Source organism: Macaca fascicularis, chromosome 3, assembly GCF_037993035.2.
Source record: "Macaca fascicularis isolate 582-1 chromosome 3, T2T-MFA8v1.1".
Classification (NCBI taxonomy): domain Eukaryota; kingdom Metazoa; phylum Chordata; class Mammalia; order Primates; family Cercopithecidae; genus Macaca; species Macaca fascicularis.
The window spans coordinates 140705350-140730603 of record NC_088377.1 but is presented as its reverse complement, the minus strand read 5'-3'; positions in this window follow the sequence as shown (position 1 = coordinate 140730603).

The following is a 25254-nucleotide window of genomic DNA, read 5'->3' as shown; positions in this document are numbered from 1 at the left end:
TGCCTGTAATCTGAGCACTTTGGGAGGCCAATGCAGGCCGATCACCTGAGGTCAGGAGTTCAAGACCAGCCTGGCCAACATGGTGAAACTCCATCTCTACTAAAAATAAAAAAGTTAGCTGGGTGTTGTGGCATGCACCTGTAATTCCAGCTACTTGGGAGGCTGAGGCACAAGAATTGCTTGAACCCTAGAGGCGGAGGTTGCAGTGAGCCGAGATCACGCCATTGCACTCCAGCCTGGGTAACAAGAGCAAAACTGAGTCTCAAAAAAAAAAAAAAAAAATTAACTACAAGATTTTATACATAAGCCTACTGGTATCCACAAAACAAAACAAAAAAAGATAGCAGATATACAAATGATAATTAGAAAAATCAAAGCTTAACACCTCAGAAAATTATCAAATCACAAATCACAAGAAAGGAACAAAAAAAATCTATAAAACAAACAAAATGAAATTTTAAAATGTCAGTAAGTCTTTACCTATTAATAATAACATTGACGGTAAATGGATTCAATTCTTTGATCAACAGAGTGGATAGATTTTAAAATGATCCAACTATATGTTGTCTACAAGATAGCCACTTAAGATTTAAGAACACACACAACCTGAAAGTAAAAGGATGGAAGAAAATATTTCATGAACATGATAATCAAAAGAAAGTAAGGGTGGCTATATTTACATCTGAAAAAAAAACTTCAAGTAAAAACTTTTGCAAGGGACAAAGATGGTTTAATGATAAAGGGTCAATTCATCTAGAAGACACTGTCAGTGTATGTGCACACCACATTTAAGCACCTACAGACGTAAAGCCAATATTAACGGACATGAAGGTAGAAACAGATAGCAATACCATAATAGTGGGGGAATTCATTATCTCACTTTCATCAATGGATATATAAACAAGACAGAAACTTAAGGAAATACTGGACTTAAATTGTACTTTTGATTAAAAAGACCTCACAGGCATACAGAGCTTTGCATCCAACAGCAGCAGAATATCCACTTTTCTCCAGTGCACATGGAACATCCTCCAAACCAGATCACACAGTCCATGAGACAAGTCTTAACAAATTTAAAAAGATCTAAATTATATCTTGCATCATTTCAGACCACAATGATGAGGAACTAAAATCAGTAACATGAAGAATATTGGAAAAGTCACAAATGTGTAGAAATTAAACAACATGCTCCTGAACAACCAATGGATCAAAGAAGAAATCAAAAAGGAAATTTATAAATATCTTGAGACAAACAATAGAAATACCACATACAAAAACCTATGGGATACCAGCAAAAGTAGTTTTAAAAGGGAAGTGTATAGTAATATATGCTTACATTTAAAAAAAGTTTCCGAATAAATAGTCTAGCCTTACACTTCAAGGAACTAGAAAAAAAAACTAAACCCCAAATTTGCAGAATAAAGAAAATTTTTAAAATCAGAATAAAAATAAATAGGGAATAGAAAAACCATGGAAAGAACTGATAAAACTAGGAGTTTTTTGTTTTTTTTGTTTTTTGAAAATAAATTGACAACCATTACCTAGTCTAGAAAAAAATATATAGAGACAGAAAACAAAACAGTGGTTACTTCCACTGCAGGGGTGAATAAAAAGAAGGAAATAGGGAGATGTAGGTTAGAGGATACAAAGTGGCAGATACGTAGGAGGAACAAATCTAGAAAACCAATGTACAACATGAAGACACTAGGAAATAAAGTTGTACTGTGTTTAAGGGATTCATGCTAAATGAGATTTTTATCATTCTTGCCACAAAACAAAAACGGGTAACTGTGAAATGAAGAATGTTAATTTACTTTACTGTAATAACACTATTACTATGTGTATGTATCCCATAAGATCATGTTATATAACTTAAATATATAAAATAAACTTTACTTTAAAAAATAGCAGAAGGGGACATCAGAGAGGAAGTGAGAGCATTTTTTGCTCAGTTAACTAAGGTAAAGAGTTAGAATGATTCCTTTATGACAGTACCTCTCATTTGTTATGAGAATGTGCTGAGAATCTCCATGAAGGAGCTATGTTATGTAATATTTTTCAAACTTATTTTTGCAGAGCAACTTGCAGGACTGGCGTTCTGCAGGGCAGACTTCGGGAAATGGTCATCCAGACAAATTAGAGTCCATATGCCATATGTAAGGGGGGAAGTACTGTTAAAGCGCATAAGACCAATAGACAGGAGCTTCAAATTTAGTCCAACTGTTGATAATTTTATTATTGGACTTTACTGCTTCATCTATAAATTTAAGGAATTTTGAGCTAAACAAAGTGTTTTGATCTTGAAAATTCTAAATATTTTTAAAAGCTTGGGCTAGTTATAATATAGTGTCATAGAAAGTTATCCCGAAGCAAAGAAAATTGTATGGTTGCTCTAGAAATTCACTGATGATATTTTCAAGTCTGAAGTTATTCAAGACATTTTAATATTTTGCATATAAGATTTATTTTGAAATTTGTCCTCTCACTTGAGTGCCCTATTTAAGCTTTTGTTCAGATTAAAATTGAAACTCTCCTCAAATATTACATGACTGGCTTTAGATATCCTGGGCTTGACCGATGCTTCTCAAACTTTAATGGACATTATATCACCTGCGTATGTGGTCAGAATGCAGATTCTGATTACATAGGTCTAGAATACTGTCAGATTCTGCACCGGCCACGAACTCCCAGGTGATCATGCTGCTGTGGGTCTGCAGGCAGTGACACCATAACACCAACCTGAGTTTTAATTCATTTTCTACGACTGCTCGTCATTGTGAGACTGATCAAGTCAATAAATATTTCTGTTCCTCTGTTTACTCATTGTCAAATAGTGATCGCACACTTGCTTTAATGGCCTCACAGAGCTATTGTGAAGATAAATGAGATTTTATGTGATGATCTACTAAAATTTATAAACATCTACATTGTTCTTTTTTTCTAACAGTGAACCATTAAATGGTTCACTCAATGGGTATTTTCAAATCTTCTTGCTCATGATATATGTGATATATGTCATCATTTTCTGATTTTTTTACATAATTATGTCTCTCTAATAACTCACTGATCCATAGGAATGCTTATTAGGGACTGGAATAGTTAGATATGGGGAATAAAGGGAAAATATAGATGTTTAAAAATCATAGTGATTTTTACTGTATCAATTACTATATTTTACTATACTGTAAATACTTTACTATATTAAATAAAGGTATAGTAGAGTCAAACATTTCATTGCTGAAAGTGACTTCACTTGTGCTATCCCATATTTAAATGACTTCAGCGTGTGATAGAGAAAACAGTTTTGAAAAGACAATTTTCCTAGAAAAGATAATTGTCTTAGGTCACACAGCATGTTAGTCAAGAACAACGTTGTACCAAAATTCAGGATGACAGAAAACTTACTGATTTTTGAGAAAAGAAAACATCTGTCACATAAATGTGCTTAAATATGGTGAAGATGAAGATTTTGATTATATTTCCGAAACAGATTGGACAACCTAATGCAGGGAATGCTATTTTAACATGTAACTTGTAAGTTGTCAAAATTCCACTAGATGGCAGATAAAATCCGATGTTAAATACAGGAGCGTGACAAGGAGCAAAAATGGAAACAGGCAATTTCTTTATTGAAAGACTGGGCCTCTGACTTTGGCACATTTATTCAGTGTATTGATATAGCGACTATCACTAATTTAACATACAGAGATAGGCTTCATATAAAACATTTCCTATTCGTTTTTTAAATAGAACTAATGACATGTCTATACATGCATGTTACTAAATGGGAAATTATTTGATATAGTGAGAAAGCATAAAAAAGGACTTGAGTCCTGGTCATAGTTTTGACACTAAATAAAGAAGTGACCTTGAGTAAGTTATCTCACTTGTCTGAACCTCATCTTCTCACCCATAAAATGTAGACAATAAATAATAATGCACTACTAATTTGTAGGGCAGTTGAGGTTGTACGGAAATTGGCTTTATAAACTACAAAGCACTACACAAGTGTTAGTTACTGTTATTTCAAAGCTCCTTTTCCCTTTCTTCACTGAGGCGGTGGACCGTGAGCCTCAAATCAGGTAAGCCCTCCTTCACCAACCTGCCACTCTAAGCCCTCTCAGTGCCCTCAAGCTCCGGGAATCAACATCTTTCACTCATTCTGGCTAGTGTTTATTTTGGCTCCTATATGCCTTTGGACTTTTGCAAGTTTCTCTGCTCTGGTTAAAACAGTTTGCTGCTCTATTACTGAGTGTCATAAGGACTTTTGTTCCCTCTGTGGGTTAAAGTGTCACTTGGTGCTCATGGGAGAAAAATCAGGAAACTTCTTCATTTTGCTGGAGTCACTTAATTTTCAAATCTATGTGACAGAAGCCACATAGTGCCCTACTTGTTCCTTCACACTTTCTCCGCCCTTCTAGGATTTTTTACAGCAAGTTTATTTCTCTCTGCTGGTACAGTCTAAATTCCAGTAATTCAAAGACTCAGCAACAGTCCAAACTCTATGTCCTCATGAATAATATTGCAAACCACATCTCAGCAATAACGTTTAGTTTAAGATTCAAATTAATGACTACAGTCTGACACTACATAGAATATCTATCACAGGCAACACTTGAAGAAAATGTGTGCTATCCCATATTTAAGAGGGGATAGCATGTGACTTGTCAGATCTGTAGCTGCTTAGCAGAATCGCTGTAGAATATTTCCCAACGAAGGTTGTATCCACGGCTTATTACTGGGGGAGAATTGGTCACATCCATTAATCAGAGGTTGATCTAGAGACTGCATGCAGAAATAGAGGGAGTTTTGCATGATCTATGTAAAAACATATCTGCCACTTACAGGCTGTTAGAAAGGTATGTTCTATTGTGGAAACTTTTCCCCTATCCTTTTGCTAAGAATTGTTCACAATGCAACTTAAGATCCTCGACTGTAAACATTATTATTAACACATACTTGCCCTCATTTTTGAGGGGGTGAAACTGATCCACTGTGATTTCTCTCTGGTAGCATGCCATTCCCAATTTTCCAGTAGTGACCCTGTATTCGAGCTTTCCACTTTTTCCTACCCATCAAATTCTACCTCCTGAACTTGAATTTACACTGAAACATAAATACTTGATAAGTTCAGAGTAAATTAATTACTTCTTCCAAAGCTTTTCACATTTCAAAGCCATCAGAACAGGATAAGGCAGGAAGAGGAAGAAAGGTAGATATTTTAACTGGCCTTTAAGGCCCCCAAAATTCCTGCTGCCCTCTCCCCTTCACCTCCCCCAGCCCTGCCCCACCACACACAGAAGACTGAGGTTTCCTAGCATCTTCATCTATGTACATACTTAAATTTATTTTTGTTACTAAATGGTGACAAATAACTAGACAGAGTTGCAAGAAACTGAACAATTATGTTTGGAATGACTCAATCTGAAGCATAGGCAATGCATGTACATTTAACTTTAACGGCTTCAGGAACACATCTCAAGGATATAAGTAGCCAGCCTTCAGAGCAGAGGCAATTGGGCTACAAATAAAGGCCCATATGATTTTCAGCTGCACACGGTGCCCCATAAAAATTAGGACACTCCGGCTGGGTGCGGCTCACGCCTCTAATCCCAGCACTTTGTGAGTCCAAGGCGAGCGGATCACGACGTCAGGAGAACAAGAATATCCTGGCTGACAAGGTGAAACCCTGTCTCTACTAAAAATACAAAAAAATTAGCCGGCGAGGTGGCGGGCGCCTTTAGTCCCAGCTACTCAGGAGGCTGAGGCAGGAGAATCGCTTGAACCACGGAGGCGGAGCTTGCAGTCAGCAGAGATCGCGACACTGCACTCCAGCCTGGGCGACAGTGAGAGACTCCATCCCCCATCCCCTCCAAAAAAAAAAAAAAGTTAGGGCACTCCATATAACAAACTGTGCTTTTAATTGAAAACTCCGAAGTTGAAAGTGGCAAGAACAGATCATCTAAAATGCAAAGGCTACTATGTTATTAAACAGCTTTTCACTTGAGCAACCCCAGAATGAATGGCGGCAGAATCATTTACATAGACTGAGCACTAGAAAAGAGGCTAGGTGTTGAATATATGCGGTTATATACTAATAACCTTGTCTATTACAATGCTACTTTCAAGCTCAAGTTTGGGAATACTGGTAATTATAGCAGGGTCTAAAGCAATATAGAATGGGGCTAACTCAGGGTATAAGCCAAAGTTCACAAAACGTCCTTCAAGATCACAGGTAATTGGTCCACCTTCCACCTTTAACTCTGATCTTACCTTCTATTCCTTTCCCTGTGCATCACTCAGTTCCAGATTCCCTAAACAATTTGTCCAGTCTTGCATATGCCAGGCACACTCCCACTGCGTGGTCTTTGTGTGAGCTTCTCCCCCTGCCCAAGGGAAGATCTACATTCCTATATATACTCATGACTTTCTTCTTCATCTCATTCAACATTTTTGCTTAAAACTAACCTTCCCAGGCTGGACGCAGTGGCTCACGCCTGTAATTCCAGTACTTTGGGAGGCCGAGGCGAGGGGATCACCTGAGGTTGGGAGCTTGAGACCAGCCTGACCAACATGGAGAAATCCCATCTCTATTAAAAATAAAAAAATTAGCCAGGCGTGGTGGTGCATACCTGTAATCACAGCTACTTGGAAGGCTGAGGTTGGAGAATCACTTGAACCTGGGAAGCAAGGTTGCAGTGAGCTGAGATCTCGCCATTTCACTCCAGCCTGGGCAACAAGAGCAAAACTCTGTCTCAAAAAAAAAAAAAAAAAAAAAAGTAACCTTCCCAGAAGGTCATCCCTAATCACTATTAAATTTGCATTCTACCTCAAGTCCACCCTTTCCTCTTTTTTATCCTTACGCTTATCTCTCAACAAGTTGTGTCTTTGCTCTCTCCCTCCCTTTCTCTCTCCAGATAGATAGATAGATAGATAGATAGATAGATAGATAGATACATACATACATACATACATACATACATAGATGAAGTTTGCGTGCAATGAAGAATTGTGTGTATGTGCTTGTATATGCAGAAAGAGAGGAAGAACAGGAGAACATTTTAGTCTATTTGTATGTGATATAAGCCCCAGCTCCTAGAGCAGTGATAGGCTCATAGTAGATACTCAGGAAATATGTGTTGAATGAAAGGAATAGTGATATTGGCATAGACTAAGAGAGCTGACATTGGAGATGGAGAGGAGTGGATAGATTTGAGCATATGAAGGAGACAGAAATGTCAGGATTTGGTGAGTAACTGGCTATGGTATGTTAGAGGGGGATGAGCTGTCAAATGAGACTGAGAGGAGACAGAAAACCCAGGAGAGGAGTGATGTAGGGGGAGCCAAAGGATGTACTCCTCCTGGGGTTTCGGGGAATAGTTAGTATTAATAGTATCAAAGTGAGATAAGGACCAAAAAAACACTTCATTGGATCTGGTGGCTTGAATAACACTGTGAGAACAAGTTTGATGTAACTCAAATGTTCTATGATTACTCTCCCACCATGCTGCTTCTTACCAAATAAGCCTCCTTTTTCCTCCTCTCTCTGACCACCAGCCATATAAATGCAGGCAGATACTTCTAACTCTTAGTATGCAGCAGAAGTGATGTTGCATGACTGCCTAGGATGGGTCATAAAAGGTGATGCAGCTTCTGCCTGGCTTTCTCTTTCTATTCAGACATGTCCCTTTGGAACACTGGCCATCATGTCATCAGCCTGGCTATCTTGAAACTACCATGCTAGACAGACCATATAGAAGTAGAGAAATGCCTATAGATCCCCAACATGTCCAGTCTCCAGCTGTACGAGTTTTCTCAGCCCACTTCAACATGTGAGTGAGGAGGCTTTTGAGATGACTTCAGCAGCAATCGCCATCCCATTCTAACAACAACAGACACCTGTGCTAGTCAGCTCAGCTTCCCTAACAAAATATTATAGCCTGGGTGGCTTAAACAAGCTATTTATTTTCTCAGAGTTCTGGAGGCTGAAAGTCTAAGATCCGGGTGCCACTGTGATTGGGCTCTGCAGAGGACTCTCTTCCCGGCTTGCAGACAGCTGCCTTCTCGCTGTGTCCCCACACGATACAGGGAGAGAGCTAGCCCTGGTGTCTCTTCTTATAGACAGTACTAATCCCGTTGGACCAGGGTCTCACCCTTATAACCTTATAACTTCATCTAACCCTAACTACCTCCGAGAGGCCCCATCTCCAAATACATTACATTTGGGGGTTAGAGTTTCAATTATGAATTTGGGGGTAAGGAATGGACACAAATATTCAGTTCGTGAACAGAAACTCCCATCTGGAATACCTACCTGAGGCCAGTCCACACCAGAACCATGAGAGATAATAATGATAAAGGATCATTGTGGTTTTATGCACTAAATTGAGGATACTTTGATATACAGTAGAAAACCAGAACTCTGGCCAGGCATGGCAGCTCACACCTGTAATTCCAGCACTTCGAGAGGCCGAAAGGAGAGTACTTCCTGAGCCCAGGAGCTCAAGACCAGCCTGGACAAGATGGTGAAACCCCATCTCTACAAAAATACAAAAATTAGCAAGGCGAGATGGCGCACGCTTGTGATCCTAGCAACTTGAGAGGCTGAGATGGGAGGATTACTTGAACCCAGAAGGTAGAGGTTGCAGTGAGTCAAGATCATACCACTGCACTCAACTGTCTCAAAAAAGAAAGGAAAAAAGAAAACCAGAACTCCCGTTCATCTTTCAGACTTCTGCCAGCTATTCCTGCAGAGAAGAACTTTCTGCTCTTCACTTCTTTCACCCAGGTACAAGGTAACTATACATCCTTTGTGTTCCCCCAAACATTTTATTTTGCTTTAACATGAGGTTTTCACAAACGAGTACAATTGTCTGTATTTCCTACGAGAATTGCTGGAGGAAAACAATATAGAAGTCATAAAAAATGTTGAAAAGATAAATAAGCATTTAAAACCTACACACATCATGTCTGAAGAATAGACTTGTGGGTAGAGAGGAAGTAGAAATTGCATCAGATGTGGAAGGGGCAATAGGGGCAGTATTTTATACCTAAAGAAAATCAACATCAGTTTTACCCTCCATCTTCAGTCAGCCCATAAGTATGTATGAGAAAGAGAGAGAGAGAGAGAGTGCATATGTGTGTGTACAGGGTTGCCCCACCTGAGAGAGAGAGAGAGAGAGAGAGAGAGAGAGAGAGAGTGTCTACAGGGTTGCCCCACCTAAACTGACCCAGAAGTCTAGATGAATTTTAATGAGGCACAGACCTAAAGGAGAGCATCATCACAATAGGGTGCTTGCTTTTCATATTATATAATGATTTACTGTAACCACAGATGGTGATTAACACTGCAAACATTAAACAGAAGAAAGATTCCAAATGTATTAACTTAATCAAAGCATATTTATTGAATATCTGCTATGTGTCTGGAACTATCCTGTTTGTTTTAGGAGAAATGAGAGAGTATAAATAAGGAAGTCTTCAAGGAAGTAATTTTCTAGTTAGTGCGATAAGACAAACACAAAGAAACTTAACGGAGGAGATAAATGGCTTATTTGAGCATATTAAGATATAATACAACCCAGCAGGAAATAATACATGTAAATAGTTTCCAAGGCTACGTTTAGAAATATTTTCTCAATGTAGTTACCAGGGGTGGGGGAAAGCAGGGGTGGGCAATGGGGAGATGTAAGTTAGAGGATACAGAGTAGCAGATATTAGGGTGAACAAATCTAGCAATCTAATGCAGATGAGATTTAGAGTTAATATATTAGCCAGGTGCAGTGGCTTATGCCTGTAACCCCAGCACTTTGGGAGGCCAAGGCAGGCAGATCACCTGAGGTCAGAAGTTCGAGACCAGCCTAGTCAACATGGTGAAACCCCATCTTTACTCAAAACACAAAAATTAGCTAGGCATGGCGGCGCACGCCTGTGCTGAAGTCTGAGGCAGGAAACTCACTTGAACCTGGGAGGCAGAGGTTGCAGTGAGCTGACATTGGGCCACTACACTCCAGCCTGGGTGACAGAGTGAGACTCCGTCTCAAATAATAGTAACAATAATATATTGTATTCAGAAATTGTGCTAAATGAGTAGATGTTAGTTGCACTTGCCACACACAAAAAAGGGTAACTATGTGAGATGATGGATATGTTAATTTGCTTCACTCTGGTAAGCATTTCACTATCTCTATGTATCCCATATCATGTTATATACCTTAAATATAGACAATAAAATTTATTAAAACATTTTTTTCAAACTTGGGCATTTAAGACTTGGTAATATGAGTGATTCCAAGCTGAAACACAGAAGGGATTGCTTATATTTACACATTTTTAAAATATCACAATTACAAAAACAAAGCTATTCCAAAATAAGAACTCTTGAATTTTCTAATTAAGAGAAACAGCAGTATTCTCCTATGGGCTCTAACAACACATCTGCATACTGATTTTCCTTTCTCAGCTTTTATATTTAAAGGACATGTATCGGCTTCTCCTCAGTGTTTTTAAGGCCCCGACACTTTCAAAACTTGTATGTGATCTATGGGGAAATATGATTGATATCAAATTTGATTCAGGCCATCAAGTAAAATCTCAACATTTCTTACTGCTCCTTCTGAAAGTCACAATTCCTATTCCAAACAGTTATTTCTTATTCTTTTTTAGGCTTTGAGGCCAACCTTGATAATTTTGCTCAATAAAAATTGTGCTGTTTTTAGTTTTTCACAAAAAGTTAATATAAAAGTAGAAGCATAAAAAATACACTAGAAGCATAATGGAGTATAGAAATGTGTAAAATGAATTACATTTCTTTATCCTGTCCTTTTTATTCTTTATATTAGTTGATGGCTCCTTCCCTTACCCAGCTGTGAATAAGATCAACTTAAGTTGCTTTCAGTTTAGTGGGGATACAAACAAGCATGTAGGAAATTTTGATACATTTTTAAAATCAGGGAAGGGCAAGAAGCCTGTGGAAAAAATCAGACTCAGAAAATTGAAAAACAACCAGGAAACATCAGAAAAATTAGTTGTTAATGAAACCAAAGCAGAGGGAATTCTAAGCAGAATTAACATCATATGAAAAGACTTAGGAGTGAGATTCACTGGAAGAGCAAAAACAAGTTTCATATGGCCATAGTTTCCAGCGCAAGTTAGGGACTGGCAAGAACGGAACTGAGAAGATGAACAGCGGGCTGAACAAGGAAGGATTCTGTAAATCAGGCTAAGAATCACTGAACTTGCGAGGGTAAGGTATAGACATTGGGGGTTTTGGGTAGGAGGATGACACAACCAGATAATATTTAAAGGATCATTCTGGCTATTGTGTAACACATTTACTGAAGGATTTTATAACAAGTTCCATAAAATATATTAGTGATCTGAACTAAGCTATTAGATATGGGATATGAGAGGATTTTTATTTAGATAGATTAGATATTTAGATAGATTAGATAGTTGTGTAACTTGACATAGGCAACACAGAAGTAGACATGGTTTTGGCTGGGTGAAGTGATGTGTTCAACCTTAGAAGTACTGCTAGGTGCATATAGAATGTGTAAGTGAACCTCAAGAGAGAAAAAGAGAACTGGATAAAGACATAACGGAAGCCATGGACATGAATGAAATCATGCAGAGGAAGAATAAATAAATAAAACATAAAAAGGGGAGTAAAAATAAATAAATAAAACATAAAACAGTCTAAACAAAGTCCCAAGGAGTATTAACTTTAAAGATGGGGCTGGAAGAAGCAGCATTTCCAAAGGACTTAGAAAGAATGCCAGGAATAGGAAGAGGAGAACAGCCACAAAAGGTAACAGAAGAGTGTGATTCAGGGAGAAGCACTGGTGACGAGCAGCCCCCATTCTTGTGAGAGACTGTGGAGGGAAGCAATTGCAGTAGAGTCATGGTCAAGGAAACCAGATTGCTAAAGAGTGAGTGAAGTGTTAAGTATTTAAAACATACATGAAACTCTTTCAAGAGGTATGGCCACAAAAGGGAAGTCATCAACTAATTTTCATCATATATGTAAATTAAAACACTAAAAGAAGGTATCCAGGATATTGCGACATGGAGAAAGTCTCCTAACTCTTCCTCTTTAAGGGCAATCTAAGCGAGCACGCTTTGTCTTATCTGCAAGCAGACTATCTTCATGAGTGTTAGAAAGCCCAAAAACCCAACTTAACACTAACATACAAGGGTATGCTCCCACACTGTGTCTGTCTCATCCTTACCCAAGTGAAGTTACACTTTCTAATCCCTTTGCTTTTTTCCTTCCATTCATAATCAACGTAAAATTGGATCCTCCATTGTGACTGTGGTGAGGTAGTATGTAAAAAGAGATCACCCAACCTGGGGGTTGGTAAAAATCCCTCCTTTTCCTTCTTGTGGCACCAGATAGAAGGAATTTGGGCTTGAAGAACTTCTAGAGCTCTCAGGACAATCACCAGAAATAGACTTAACCTTGCCAGTGCTTCATGGCATTTCAGTACTTTGAAAGCTGCAGTCAAGAAGGGTGGTGATCTCTTGATGAATTTCAAGGTTCATTTTCTGATCAGGTTGAGTAAAGTCTCTTTTATGGACACAACTATTCTATCCCAGGAGCTTCCTCAATTGAGCGTCCTACCCATATTTTCTTCTGGATGTTATGAAGGTGATATGGTTAGGCTTTTGTCCCCACCCAAATCTTATCTTAAATTGTCTCCATAATCCCCATGCATCATAGGAGAGACCTGGTGGGAGACAACTGGATCGTGGAGGCAGTGTCCCCACGCTGTTCTCGTGATACTGAGTTCTCATGAGATCTGATGGTTTTATAAGTCTCTGACAGTTCCTACTACACCCTATCTCTCCTGCCACCATGTGAAGAAGGTCCTTGCTTCCTCTTCATCTTCCTCCATGATTGCAAGTTTCCTGAGGCCTCCCCAGCCATGTGGAACTGTGAGTCAATTAAACTGCTTTCCTTTATAAATTACCCAGTCTTGGTGTTTCCTTATACCAGTGTAAGAAAGGACTAACACAGAAAGCAAAGCTACTTGGGAATCATAATGGATTCTCATACTATAATCACTCGGGATAACCTATCCCTGAGACAAACGTGTGCAGTGACCCTGTCTTTTCTGGGATGAGTTCACCTTAATCATTTTGATTGAAATGATTACCTACAGTGGCATTTTACCAGGTGGGGAAAAAAAACTATTCAAGATCGTGTGATTAACAATATTCTTACAGATAACAGAAGTTTGATATCTCAAGGAAATAGAAAATGAGCCTAATTTGAGGTTCAGTCACAATATCTCAATTTATTTAAAAACCAGTCAAGTTTCAGTTATTTTTTGATGGACACTCTGTGCGATCTGATATACTGCTATGCTTGTATGAATGTCCCTTCTCAACCCAAAAGCTTTTCTGGTCTGGCACAGGTCACCAAAATAGATGGATTTACCAGAATCTGCATTTTTGCATATCTTTGACCAACATCAGAATATTTCTATTGAGAACATACAGTCAGTATTGAATCTTTATCTTATAACAAACACATACACACACACACACACCCCCCCCTCGAAATGGATTGAAGACTTAAACATCAGACCTGAAACCGTAAAAATCCTAGAAGAAAACATAGGCTAAAAGCTTCTTGACCTTGGTCTGGGCAATGATATTTGGGATATCCTACCAAAAGCTCAGGGCACAAAAGTTACAATAAAGTGGGACTACAGCAAACTAAAAAGCTTCTATGCAAAAAAGAAACAAGTACCCAACTGGAAAGACAGTCAAGAGATTGAAAGAAAATATTGCAAGCCTTGTGTCTGATAAGGATTTAACATCCCCAACATATAAACAGCCTACACAACTCAATAGCCAAAAAAAGAAAAGAAAAGCAATCTAATTAAAAAGTGGAAAATGGTCAAAGAACCTGAATAGACATTTTTTCAAAGGAGACAAAAATGGCCAACAAGTGTATGAAAAGGTTCTCAACATCAGTAATCATCAGGGAAATGCACAGCAAAACCACAGTGAGCTATCACCTCACACCTGCTAGGATGGCTGTTAACAAAAAGATAAGAGATAGCAAGTGCTGGCGAGGGTGTGGAGAAAAGGGAACTTTAGCGTGCTCTTATGGGAATACAATTATGGGAAAAAGCATGTAGATTCATCAAAAATAAAAAAAGTAACAATTGGCAATAGAACTACCATATGATCCAGCAATTCCCCATCTGGGTAATATACCAGAGGAAATGAACTCAGTACCTCAGAATGATATTCTGCACTCCCGTGTTCATTGTAGTATTATCTATAATAGGCAAAACGAGAAAACAACCTAAGTTTTGTAGACAGCTGAAAGCATAACAAAATTGTGGTATGTTATGAATACATATAAAACCTCTCTAAGTTTAAGGCTACATAATAATTATCCTCATTTTGTGTGTGTGTGTATATACACAAAACAGGTTATATATAACTTGTATATAACATATATAACTTATATAACATACACACACAAAATGAGGTATTATGCAGCCTTAAAAAAGGAAATTCTGCTACTTACAACAACACGGATGAACCTGGAGGACATTATGCAAAATGAATAAAGCAGACATGGAAATTTTCTAACAGAACATTTCAGGTGCTCTCATGATAACAACAATAAAGTAAGTGAGGAAATTTAATTTGCTTATTTTAGTCCACATGTGTATCAAAACATCATGTTTTATATATTAAATATATGGTTTTTATAAAAAATAAAAAATATGTGTTAAGCAAAGTGAATTATTTCAGAACCTCAGTTGACTTATATCATAATCCAATTATACTTCATTGAGGATAAACTCCTAGAGGGCAGAGTCCTTTCCACATGGTTATCTCCCTTTTATTGTCTGGCATGTTTGCCTGCACATAGTAATTTCTCCATAACGTTTTATGGATTTTAAATTGCTCCATAAGAACAAATGCCTAGATGATACTGGAGAATTAGAACAAGGGAATTTTCTAGCTGTGTGCCAAAGAAGATAACATTGTCTTCTTAATATCTTAGCATTATCTTATTATTATTAATATGGGAGGTATTGCAAGAATACAACTTTAATAACTGTACCATATAATTCTGATAATTTCTGGTCAGAGCTGTACTTTTCATGTTAATAGCAAGCAATTTCAAATGCTGAAAGTATAATAAATGCTGCAGTCTTGTCTGTTATAAATGCATGTTTGTTATTACCAAGTGGCTCTAGTTTTCAAGTGAATCCTTACAGTGATCTAACTCCTTGTGTGCACAATTAACTCTGCTTGGCTCCTCAAAATCCCTGGGGCACCCGTTGGCTCTGCTCACACTTGGTCCCCCTGTGGTGTAGTCATCACATCACACACCTCATTGTCAGGCACACCCACCTGAACCCTTTCTTCCCCTGAATCACATGCAATACTGCCAATCTCTGTGTCATCTTCTTGAGTCGCTACTCCCTAGTGGTCTTGCATCTGGCAGAAGAACTTGGAGAATCAGGAGGCAGGCCCAGAATTCCTGGATATCTCTTGTTGCCAACTGGGATTCACATTTGGGTTGGACTAATCATGTTTTTGCCATTCCTGAACTAAGTGCAGTGGACCTAAGTGTATCCTGCTGACTAAATCCTAAATCCCCAAGCCTCCTGCTGTACACAGCCAAATTTTACAATTCCTAATGTTTATTCCTTATTCCATTGTACTAGGTCACTCCCATTTTCTTCTTTATTTTAACCATTATTCAATAGAGATAATACTAAATGTAACTCAAAGAGCTTTATCTTGTCAGAGGATTGAAAAGTGAGTTAAAAGAATTTTAAGGCAATAAAGCAGCTTTTTTAAATTTTTAAATTTTTATTATTAAAGTTCTTGGATACATATACACAACATGCAGGTTTGTTACATATGTATACATGTGCCATATTGGTGTACTGCACCCATTAACTCATCATTTACATTAGCTATCCCTCTCCACTCCCCCCACCCCACGACAGGCCCCAGTGTGTGATGTTCCCCACCCTGTGTCCAAGTGTTCTCGTTGTTCAATTCCCACCTATGAGTGAGAACATGCGGTGTTTGGTTTTCTGTCCTTGCGATAGTTTGCTCAGAATGATGGTTTCCAGCTTCATCCATGTCCCTACACAGGACACGAACTCATCCTTTTTTGTGGCTGCATAGTATTCCATGGTGTATATGTGCCACATTTTCTTAATCCAGTCTATCATTGATGGACATTTGGGTTGGTTCCAGATCTTTGCTATTGTGAATGGTGCTGCAATAAACATACGTGTGCATGTGTCTTTATAGCAGCATGATTTATAATCCTTTGGGTACATCCCAGTAATGGGATGGCTGGGTCATATGGTATTTCTAGTTTTAGATCCTTGAGGAATCGCACACTGTCTTCCACAATGGTTGAACTAGTTTACAGTCCCACCAACAGTGTAAAAGTGTTCCTATTTCTCCATATCCTCTCCAGCACCTATTGTTGCCTGACTTTTTAATGATCACCATTCTAACTGGTGTGAGATGGTATCTCATAGTGGTTTTGATTTCCATTTCTCTGATGGCCAGTGATGATGAGCATTTTTTCATGTGTCTGTTGGCTGCATACATGTTTTCTTTTGAGAAGTGTCTGTTCATATCCTTTGCCCACTTTTTGATGGGGTTGATTTTTTCTTCCTTTCTAAGTTGGCAAGGCCAATTTTACTTTGGATGTGACTGAATTTTAAATTGTCAAAAGCAGTGTTCTCCAACACATGATCTTGGAATAAAATTTTCAAAGCATGTTAATAGTATTTACTCAAAGAAAGTAAAAGTTTCAACAAGGAGCTAAGTGGGCTGTGAGAATAACTGAGCAAAGCTGGATGGAATATACAAAATTAAATCAGTGCTTTATTGCAAAATTCTTTAGCCATTAGTAAACAACAACACAATGTGCATACTTGAGAAGACAGGAATGCCGCATGCAGCATTTCTTGCTTGAGCTTAGTGGGTTGAGATTGGGGTTAGTGTTTCACAGAACATGGTTAGAAGAAATATTTTTCTGAGGGCATCACTACTGACAGGCTCACATAAGTCATGCATATACATGAGCTATCCAATTGCTGATCAGTTTAATTTGCTTTAGCTCTAAGACTGGGGAAGACTATCACCTGCATTATTCTCTGGTGCCTTTATGGACTCCAGTACAATAGAATACTAATTAGTTGACTGGCTAAAATAGGTAATGGGTTAATCAGTTAACACGTTAAGATCAATGTCAATTGGCAAGTTCTATCCAGATTGAAACGCAAAGCATTTGTATTGCAGGTTAACTAATAATCTTTTTGGTCCTACCTAGCACTTTAGCTAGTTAACATTATCATTCAAGTAATCCATATAAATAGGAAACATAATAAGGAATATGTGCCTATATGCCTAAGCAGGTGTAATTTTCTTTAAAAATTAAAAGGGTTTTTTTTGTTGTTGTTGTTTTTGAGACAGAGTCTGGCACTGTCACGGAGTGCAGCGGTGTGATTTTGGCTCACTGCAACCTCCGCCTGTGGGGTTCAACTAATTATACTGCCTCAGCCTCCGGAGTGGGATGTGCCACCGTGCCTGGCTAATTTTTTTTTGTAATTTTAGTACAAAAGGGGTTTCACCACGTTGGTCAGGCTGGTCTCAAACTCCTGGCCTAAAGCGATCCACCTGGCTCGATCTCGCAAAGTGCTGCGATTACAGGCTGGGATTACAAGCATGAGCCACCACATCCAGACTAAAAATTAAAAGTTTATACTGTATTGTTCACATTGTGATGCAACTTTCCGCATGTATTTCCAGAATCAACTATGTATCAAGGAATGTTGAAAGCATGAAGTGAGATCGTGGTGAATTCTCTCCCATTGTCATTCTTGTGGTAAGAGAATGAATGGTGGGGAGACAAGCTAAGAGGAGAATCTGCTCTGTCTCAGTGCTGTATTGCCTCCTGAAACAGAATATCAAGTTTTTTTCTTATCTATATGTGAAAAGGCTTTCAATTCTTATAAATAAGGGTACCATGTTAGTTCTAAAAGATGATTTTGAGTGTTCTGCTCATCTCCTATGTTTGAGGAACAGCATTATCTCTGGTTCTGTGAGCACTGCTATTTCAGGACCAAGTGTCCTGGTGCTGATGAGTTGCCACACTCTGAGCAGTGGTGATATTTAACAGAGTATGCCTTAAAACATCATCTATGGCTACAAATTGATGAGGGCGCCAATCATTCCTTAAAGCCTAGTAAGCAAGGAATCCAATTTTCTCCTTCCAAATTTAGGGAGATTATAATATCAAAGAGATGGGAAGTGAAAACTTTGATATAATTTCAAATTAGGATATTATAATATCAAAGAGATGGGAAGTGAAAACTTTCAGACTCAGCAATCACTGAGGATGGTTTCATCTAGACAATTCATTGAAGCAAGAAAGTGAGGACTAGGAGTTGTAGTATTCTGTAAAATATTTACCGATTTTGACGGAAGTCTTATATAAATATATCTATGTCATATATTTATAACTTATAAAATTTTAGTGTACTCATTATAAAATATTTATAATAGAAAATATTAAAATGTAATTAGAAGAAATGTAAATTGTAAACATACGTTTGGATAAAAATTTTAGAAAATAAAATTAACATAAAGTTAACAAACATGAAGTTAATATGACATGGACCTTTATTGAATCAAATAATGAAAATAAAATACTATTTGATCATTGTAGAGTTCAACCTCATATATGTATATAAATTATCCATAAAACTAAAAAGTAGAAACAACTCAAATATCCATCAACTGATAAGTGGATAAACTTAAGATGATACATCCATACAACAGAAAATTAAGCAATAAAAAAATGAAATACTCGTATGTGCTACAACATGTATGAACATTGAAAACATTACGCTAAGTGAAAGAAACTAGTCACAAGTGACCATATACTGTATAATTCCATATATCTGACATGTCTAGAATGAGAAAACCCATAGAGATAGAACATAAGCTAGTGGCTGCCTGGAGTGGAAGAAGGGGAAGAGGATTAAAACTGACTGCCACACACTATAGGATTTCCTTTTGAGGTGATAAAAATATACTAGATTATGGTAGTAGTTGCACAATTAATATACATCTAAATGGGTGAATTGAATGGTATATAAATTATATTTCAAAAAAGCTATATATACACAGCCCCCAACTAGTGTGCCTTTGAGTCTTAAGAATATTTTCATGCAATTTTTAATATGCTAATTAAAAGCAACTTATACCTCTATACCAGTTAAAGGAAGAATGCTGGGGTATTTTAAACTAACTCCAAGTATTTCTTTCTACCTTTTTATTCTTCAAATAATCCCAACTCTCCTTTGATAACTTTGGTTAGACGATTTTTTTTTTAAACAAGGATAACAATTTTTTATTGGCAAGCATTGTATTTTGTTTCAAACTACACTTTCCAGTTTGTTTTTGTCTTTCTTGGTTCATAGGCACAGTCAGATGCAGAAGTACCAAAAACAGTTTCTGTCATGTTGAAATCCTGTTGATTTGGAAAATCTAAGGTCTAAATTAGAGAACTTTTCTTTCTTTCCTTATACTGCAGGTTACTCAATGTGACAGTACGGTATGACTCATAGAAGCACAGATCTGCCTACGACTGCAGGCTGTGGGTGGATTGGAGTCAAGGAAGAAAAAAATGGAGTAAGAGATTCATATGCTTTGAATTCAAGGCATAAGGGTGCGATTTCCAAATGTCAAAATAACCTGGCATCACAACAAAATTGTACGTAGTTTGCAATACAAAAATGTTTTAAAATAATTTTAAAATAATTTAACAAGGACAATTTTCAGATTGCCAGCCTGGCAGTCATCACTGTTATTGCAACTGCACAGGCATCTGGGTGCTACTCCAGTCAGGATCACTGTGGATGACCTTGTTTTCTAAGTCAGGAGGATTCTTGATATAAGCCTCTTCTGTCAATCACATGTCTAGTAGAGCCAGGGTCTTTGACTGTCTGAAAGCCCCATCATTGTCACCTTCTTAGTCTCTGCTACTCTCTGGGAAGCCAGAGAGATTCCCCGCTGTTCTAGGACCAGGAGACTTTCTTCCTTTCCTAGCCTCTAAAAATCTCTCCTCCCTCTTTCTTCCTCCCAGTTATTGCTCTCTTCTGATTCCCCAGCATGGTCCCCTCAAAGAATTCAGGCACTAGAAAACTAAAGCCCAGAGGCAATTTTTTCGAAGCAATTTAATTTTTAATCAAGCTATGCAAAAATCTCAAGGGGCAAGGGAGTACTATGGCCTGGGAGGAAGAGAGAAAAGACAGAGAGAACAAAGTAAACTATCTCTAATTTAACCTGCCATACTAGGACTTAATCTCTACCAGTTCACTCCAAATGCTTCTTAGTTATATAGAACAAACCGTGTCATCCAATTTGCTGCCGAATGACCTTTCACATCCTGGGCTGATATTAGTCAGAGGTGGTGATTGCTTAAGGCTCAGTTAAAGGAGCTCGGTTTGCTCCTTTGCTGTGTCTTTCAGTCATTCCATCAGCATGAGCCACTGCACTTTGTGCCAGTGTACTCTGTGCCCCTTCCCACTGGGCTCTGCGTTATGCTTTCATCTCATCCCAACCACTGGGGCTTCTGTTAGTCAAACTTGCATTCCACATGACACATTTCCCCATCTGTGTCTTACTGTGAATTATTTTCTACTGCTCTCTCATAAAATCTTTCACTGTTCTGGGTTATTCTCATTTCCTTAATTTGTAGAACACATGATGGTTAATGATTAGGATTACAGCACATTTCTGTAATTTTAACATGGTATCTCCAACAGTCATTGTTTTGTGGCTACAATAACACATTCCAGATACATAAGATTGAAGGTTAAGTTAATTCACTTTTATTTAAATGGGCTTATTTCTTTTGGACATTTGCAGTCCAGCTGTAGAGTGTGAGTATGTATATATGTGTGTGCGTAATGATAACAAATAACGGGGGAAATATTTGAGTCAACTGCTCACTTGGGAAGGGAAGTTAAATCCACAGTTGTCAGATAGATTCCTGAAAACCGTAAAAAGCCTAAATTAAATACCTGGATTAGTTCACCTTGGTGTAAAATGGGACATTCAAATTCCGGTCTCATTCAAGCCACATCAGTTACGTCTGCATTTTAGAGGTGTTGTTTTCTCTTCCTGAGCTAGTTGTACATAATCCTTTAATCAAGTGAACATACCTTTTTTTTTATTTTTTATTTTTTTATTTTTTTATTTTTTGAGACAGAGTCTCATACTGTTGCCTGCGCTGGAGTGCAGTGGCCGGATCTCAGCTCACTGCCACCTCCACCTCCCAGGTTCAAGAAATTCTCCTGCCTCAGGCCTCCGAGTAGCTGGGATTACAGGCATGCCACCACGCCCAGCTAATTTTTTGTATTTTTAGTAGAGATGAGGTTTCACCATGTTACCCAGGCTGGTCTCAAACTCCTGACCTCATGATTTACCCTCCTCGGCCTCCCAAACTGCTGGGATTACAGGCGTGAGCCACCACGCCTGGCTGAGGGATGTTTTTAAAAAGAGTAATGGCAAAAAAGAATAGGAGAACAGCAGTAAATGCAGGAAACAAGAAGAGAATGAAGCAGAACTGAAAGGGACAGAATAAGTGAATATAAAGGAAGAGAACAATGTCACCAATAAATACCATGCTATGAAGTTACACCTGTGCCACAGAGCCCAGGTTACCCTCTGGAATGAGAAGGAACATGGCAGCTTGGATGGAAATCCAGTTTATGTGAGTGCATCACTTACCTTAGTTTCATTTTGCTTTTCTGTAAAGAAAGGGACAGAATGACCCCAAGGTTCACCCAGATTTCTTTTTTATTTAAAATTTGAGAATTCTATGAAAGGTCACTCTGTAAGCCAGGTAGCAGCTGGGCAATTCAGTCAGGCATGTATTTACATTCCAAACATATTCCAAAAGCACCCTGTAGAGTTTGAAAAGACCTCTGAATTTGTCCTTTAAAAAAAAGTCTTCAACATGAGCTGTTCTTTGGACTTTGTTAAAGTGTTCTTTTCTTCTTTTGTAAGAGACCTCTGTCTGAAAAAGCCATCTGGGAAATATTCACCACAAGTTTTCTTGTAGGATGGAAACACTGCTGCACGCTAGCTGCCTAGAATGAGTACAAATCTATCCAATGGTCACTAACTGCCCTCAAAGCCCTAAATCACTTTCAGCTTTGAGGAGACATATGTGTTGGGATGGGTCCCATTCAATTAGTCTTTTCCAGTCAAACTCCAGAGTGAATCAGGGTTTTAGCCAACTCTTAATAAATATACCAGATTTTAGCATCTGGAAGGAAGCCGATCCAAAACAAATTATATGATCCACATAGTATGTAGCTCTGGTGTGGTCATTTGATTCCTGAGTGGTGACCATACCCTGGATGTGTAGGACGAACTTTTAACCCAACAAATGACAATTTAGCAAACAACAGCTGCATAGCCCTTTCACCAGTGGAACGATAGAAACTCATATTAAACGAGTTGTATTTACAGTGATATCAGCACTTCAAAAATGACATTACTCGGCAAAAAAATAAGGCGGCCTACAGTAATTACAGGATTAAGCTCCTCTTCAGGATATAAGTCACGCCCCGGAAAGGCAGATAAAATTAATGTCTCTTCTTCTGCTCAGTTGAATATTTGCTTTTATCTTTACCTCTATTTCGAATCTTTGCTAAGGAAAGGAAGACTTTGTCTTGGATGGTTTAGTTAACAACATGGCTTATGTTATGTTTTATGACTAATTAAAATTGAACTGAAACTTGCAGGATGGTATCACAAATTAGCATGCTCCCATTTGGACCTCCCCTCTTAACTCAGCAGGTTGTGTCTTAATCCTGGAGCTCTAGGCACTTTCACATGGTTATTGATTGAATCCACAGATTCAGTTTCATACAGCAAATGACACTATGTAGTCAGCCTCTTAATTACTTAATGCAGTCTCTGTGTGTCACGACAATAGGCACATTAAAACAAGTAGTGTAAATAGAGCTGAAATGAGCCTGGCTGAGGCAATTTTTATAAAAGCTGCTCTATGTGAATGGAAGGTGTCTCAAATTCAGTTACGCAAAGTGTTTCAGTGAAAACGATGCATTATCCTAAAAGCCATTTGGATGATGTAATCTCTTATGACAAAGAGATTACAAAATGACACAATGAAAAAATAACTAATCCATAAATGTCCGTAGGTTGGGGTCTGTATGAGCAAGACAGTACTTTGCTTTGCAGTAAGTCTCCTTTTTAAACTAGAATGTGAATACTCATGATATCTAATTACTAAGCAGAGTTTAGTGGGTTCTTATTAAGGACTTTCAACATGTCCTAAACATTGAAGCACATCTAAACGCTAGATATAGAAAATGAGTAGAATAATCCACAATGTAGGAAATCAACTACATAATCTGTCAGTTTCCTGTGATAGATTTAACCTTTTATTATTCTATAAATCAATCCACTTTTTAAAAATGCATTTTGATTGGAGCTGATTGACTAATTTTTAACTTTTTCCCTCTTCTTTTCCCTTTCCTCCTTTCATCTACTTTTCTCCTTCCTACTTTCTTCTTTTCTTCTGTTCTGTCCAAAAACATTTGAAGGAGCCAAGGGTGAAGATTTTTGAAAAACTCCTGAGCTCAGGCAGTCAATGGGCAGGAGAGGTCTTCAGTTCTTAGGATTCTAAGATTTTTAAAACATTCCATGAGTAATTGAAAGTTGTGCTTATTTTCTTTTTGATCATTTTATACGTATGTTACCATTAGAACTTCCAGGTATTTTCATTAGGTCTTTTGTCAACTAATGTGTCTTAATTTTTTTTTTGAACTATTAAGAATTAAAACACAGTGCAATGTCTTTCAATATCCTACTCATTCCTAGTTTTTATGTAAAAAGAAGTTCTTCTGAAACTACCAAAAATCCAGATTATTTTATTAAAGGTTAATTATTCCCAGAATATGTAATTGCTTTTATAGTCTTATTAATCCAGCACTTGAAAGTATAATACACTCTTTTGTCATAGTTCTATTTTGCATTGATTCAATGGTATGTGATAGAGGTAAAACAAAGGGATGTGTCTACCAGCAAGTGTAAAGCAATTACCTCTGCAGGAAACTAACCCAGTTAGTAAGAACGAAAAAAAATATACTAAAGGAACTAGTTTTTGATAAGAATTTATCCATGGTAAAGACATAGCTAGCATGACTTTTCAGGCCTTGACTTTTGAGTCAAAGACAAGTTTTGAAAAGTCTACTCTGTTGCTAAAGTCTAGCAGCTATGCTCTCTTTGCCATGTATTCATCAGTCTGATGAACTCTAAGATCATGAGACTATAACGTTTCTTTAAAAATAAAGGAACTTAAAGAATTCTCTTGTGGCATATGCAAATAATTCTCTTGTGGCATATACAACTCCTGTGCCAGTTGAATTATACTGTTGACTAGTTTCATCTTCAATAGCAGTGATGGACAAGTTCCTCTTCACTGACCCCACTGCCATCTGTCATCCTGGATTCCACCTACAGTGCATTGTATGAGCTACACTGAACAGGTTTCACCCTGGTCAAGGTCACTGGCCAGCCAATCAGAATTGATGGGGTCACTGCAAATATCCAAATTACTTCCAAATGGAGGTGCTGACAGACACTGTTAATGAGTACTGTTTTGTCAGACTTGTTGATGACCTTTGACAACATCCTTCTTCCAGACTGCTGAGATTAGTCTTTTTTTTCCCTCCTTCTGACATTTAGGTGGTATCCGATACTTAAATGTACATTTGAGGGTAATCTGAATCTGTGTCAGAAGATGAATTTGCAGAAGTGATAAAACTGATGATGTTATCAATCCATTAAGGAAATGTTTTATTTGCCTTTCTTAAGAAAGATCTAAGCCTGCACCTTTGGGTAACTGCTATGGATAATCTGATGTGAGATGCACAAATCTGTATTATCATACAATTATGATAGCAGAGCAAATGATCCTACTTCTAAATAGTATCAGGTACCTTACTTTTCCACTTGTGTCCCATGCTGGCCAATGAGGTGCAGAATACGAAAGAGAATAAATCACTCATAGCTGTATGTTTTCATTCTAAAATAGTAATATCTGCTTACACTGGTTGGGTTTCAAGACAAAATTATCAGGTATGTTATCAAAGAGACTCTTAAGATCATTGTCTTGCTTTTTTATATTTCTGGTTATCC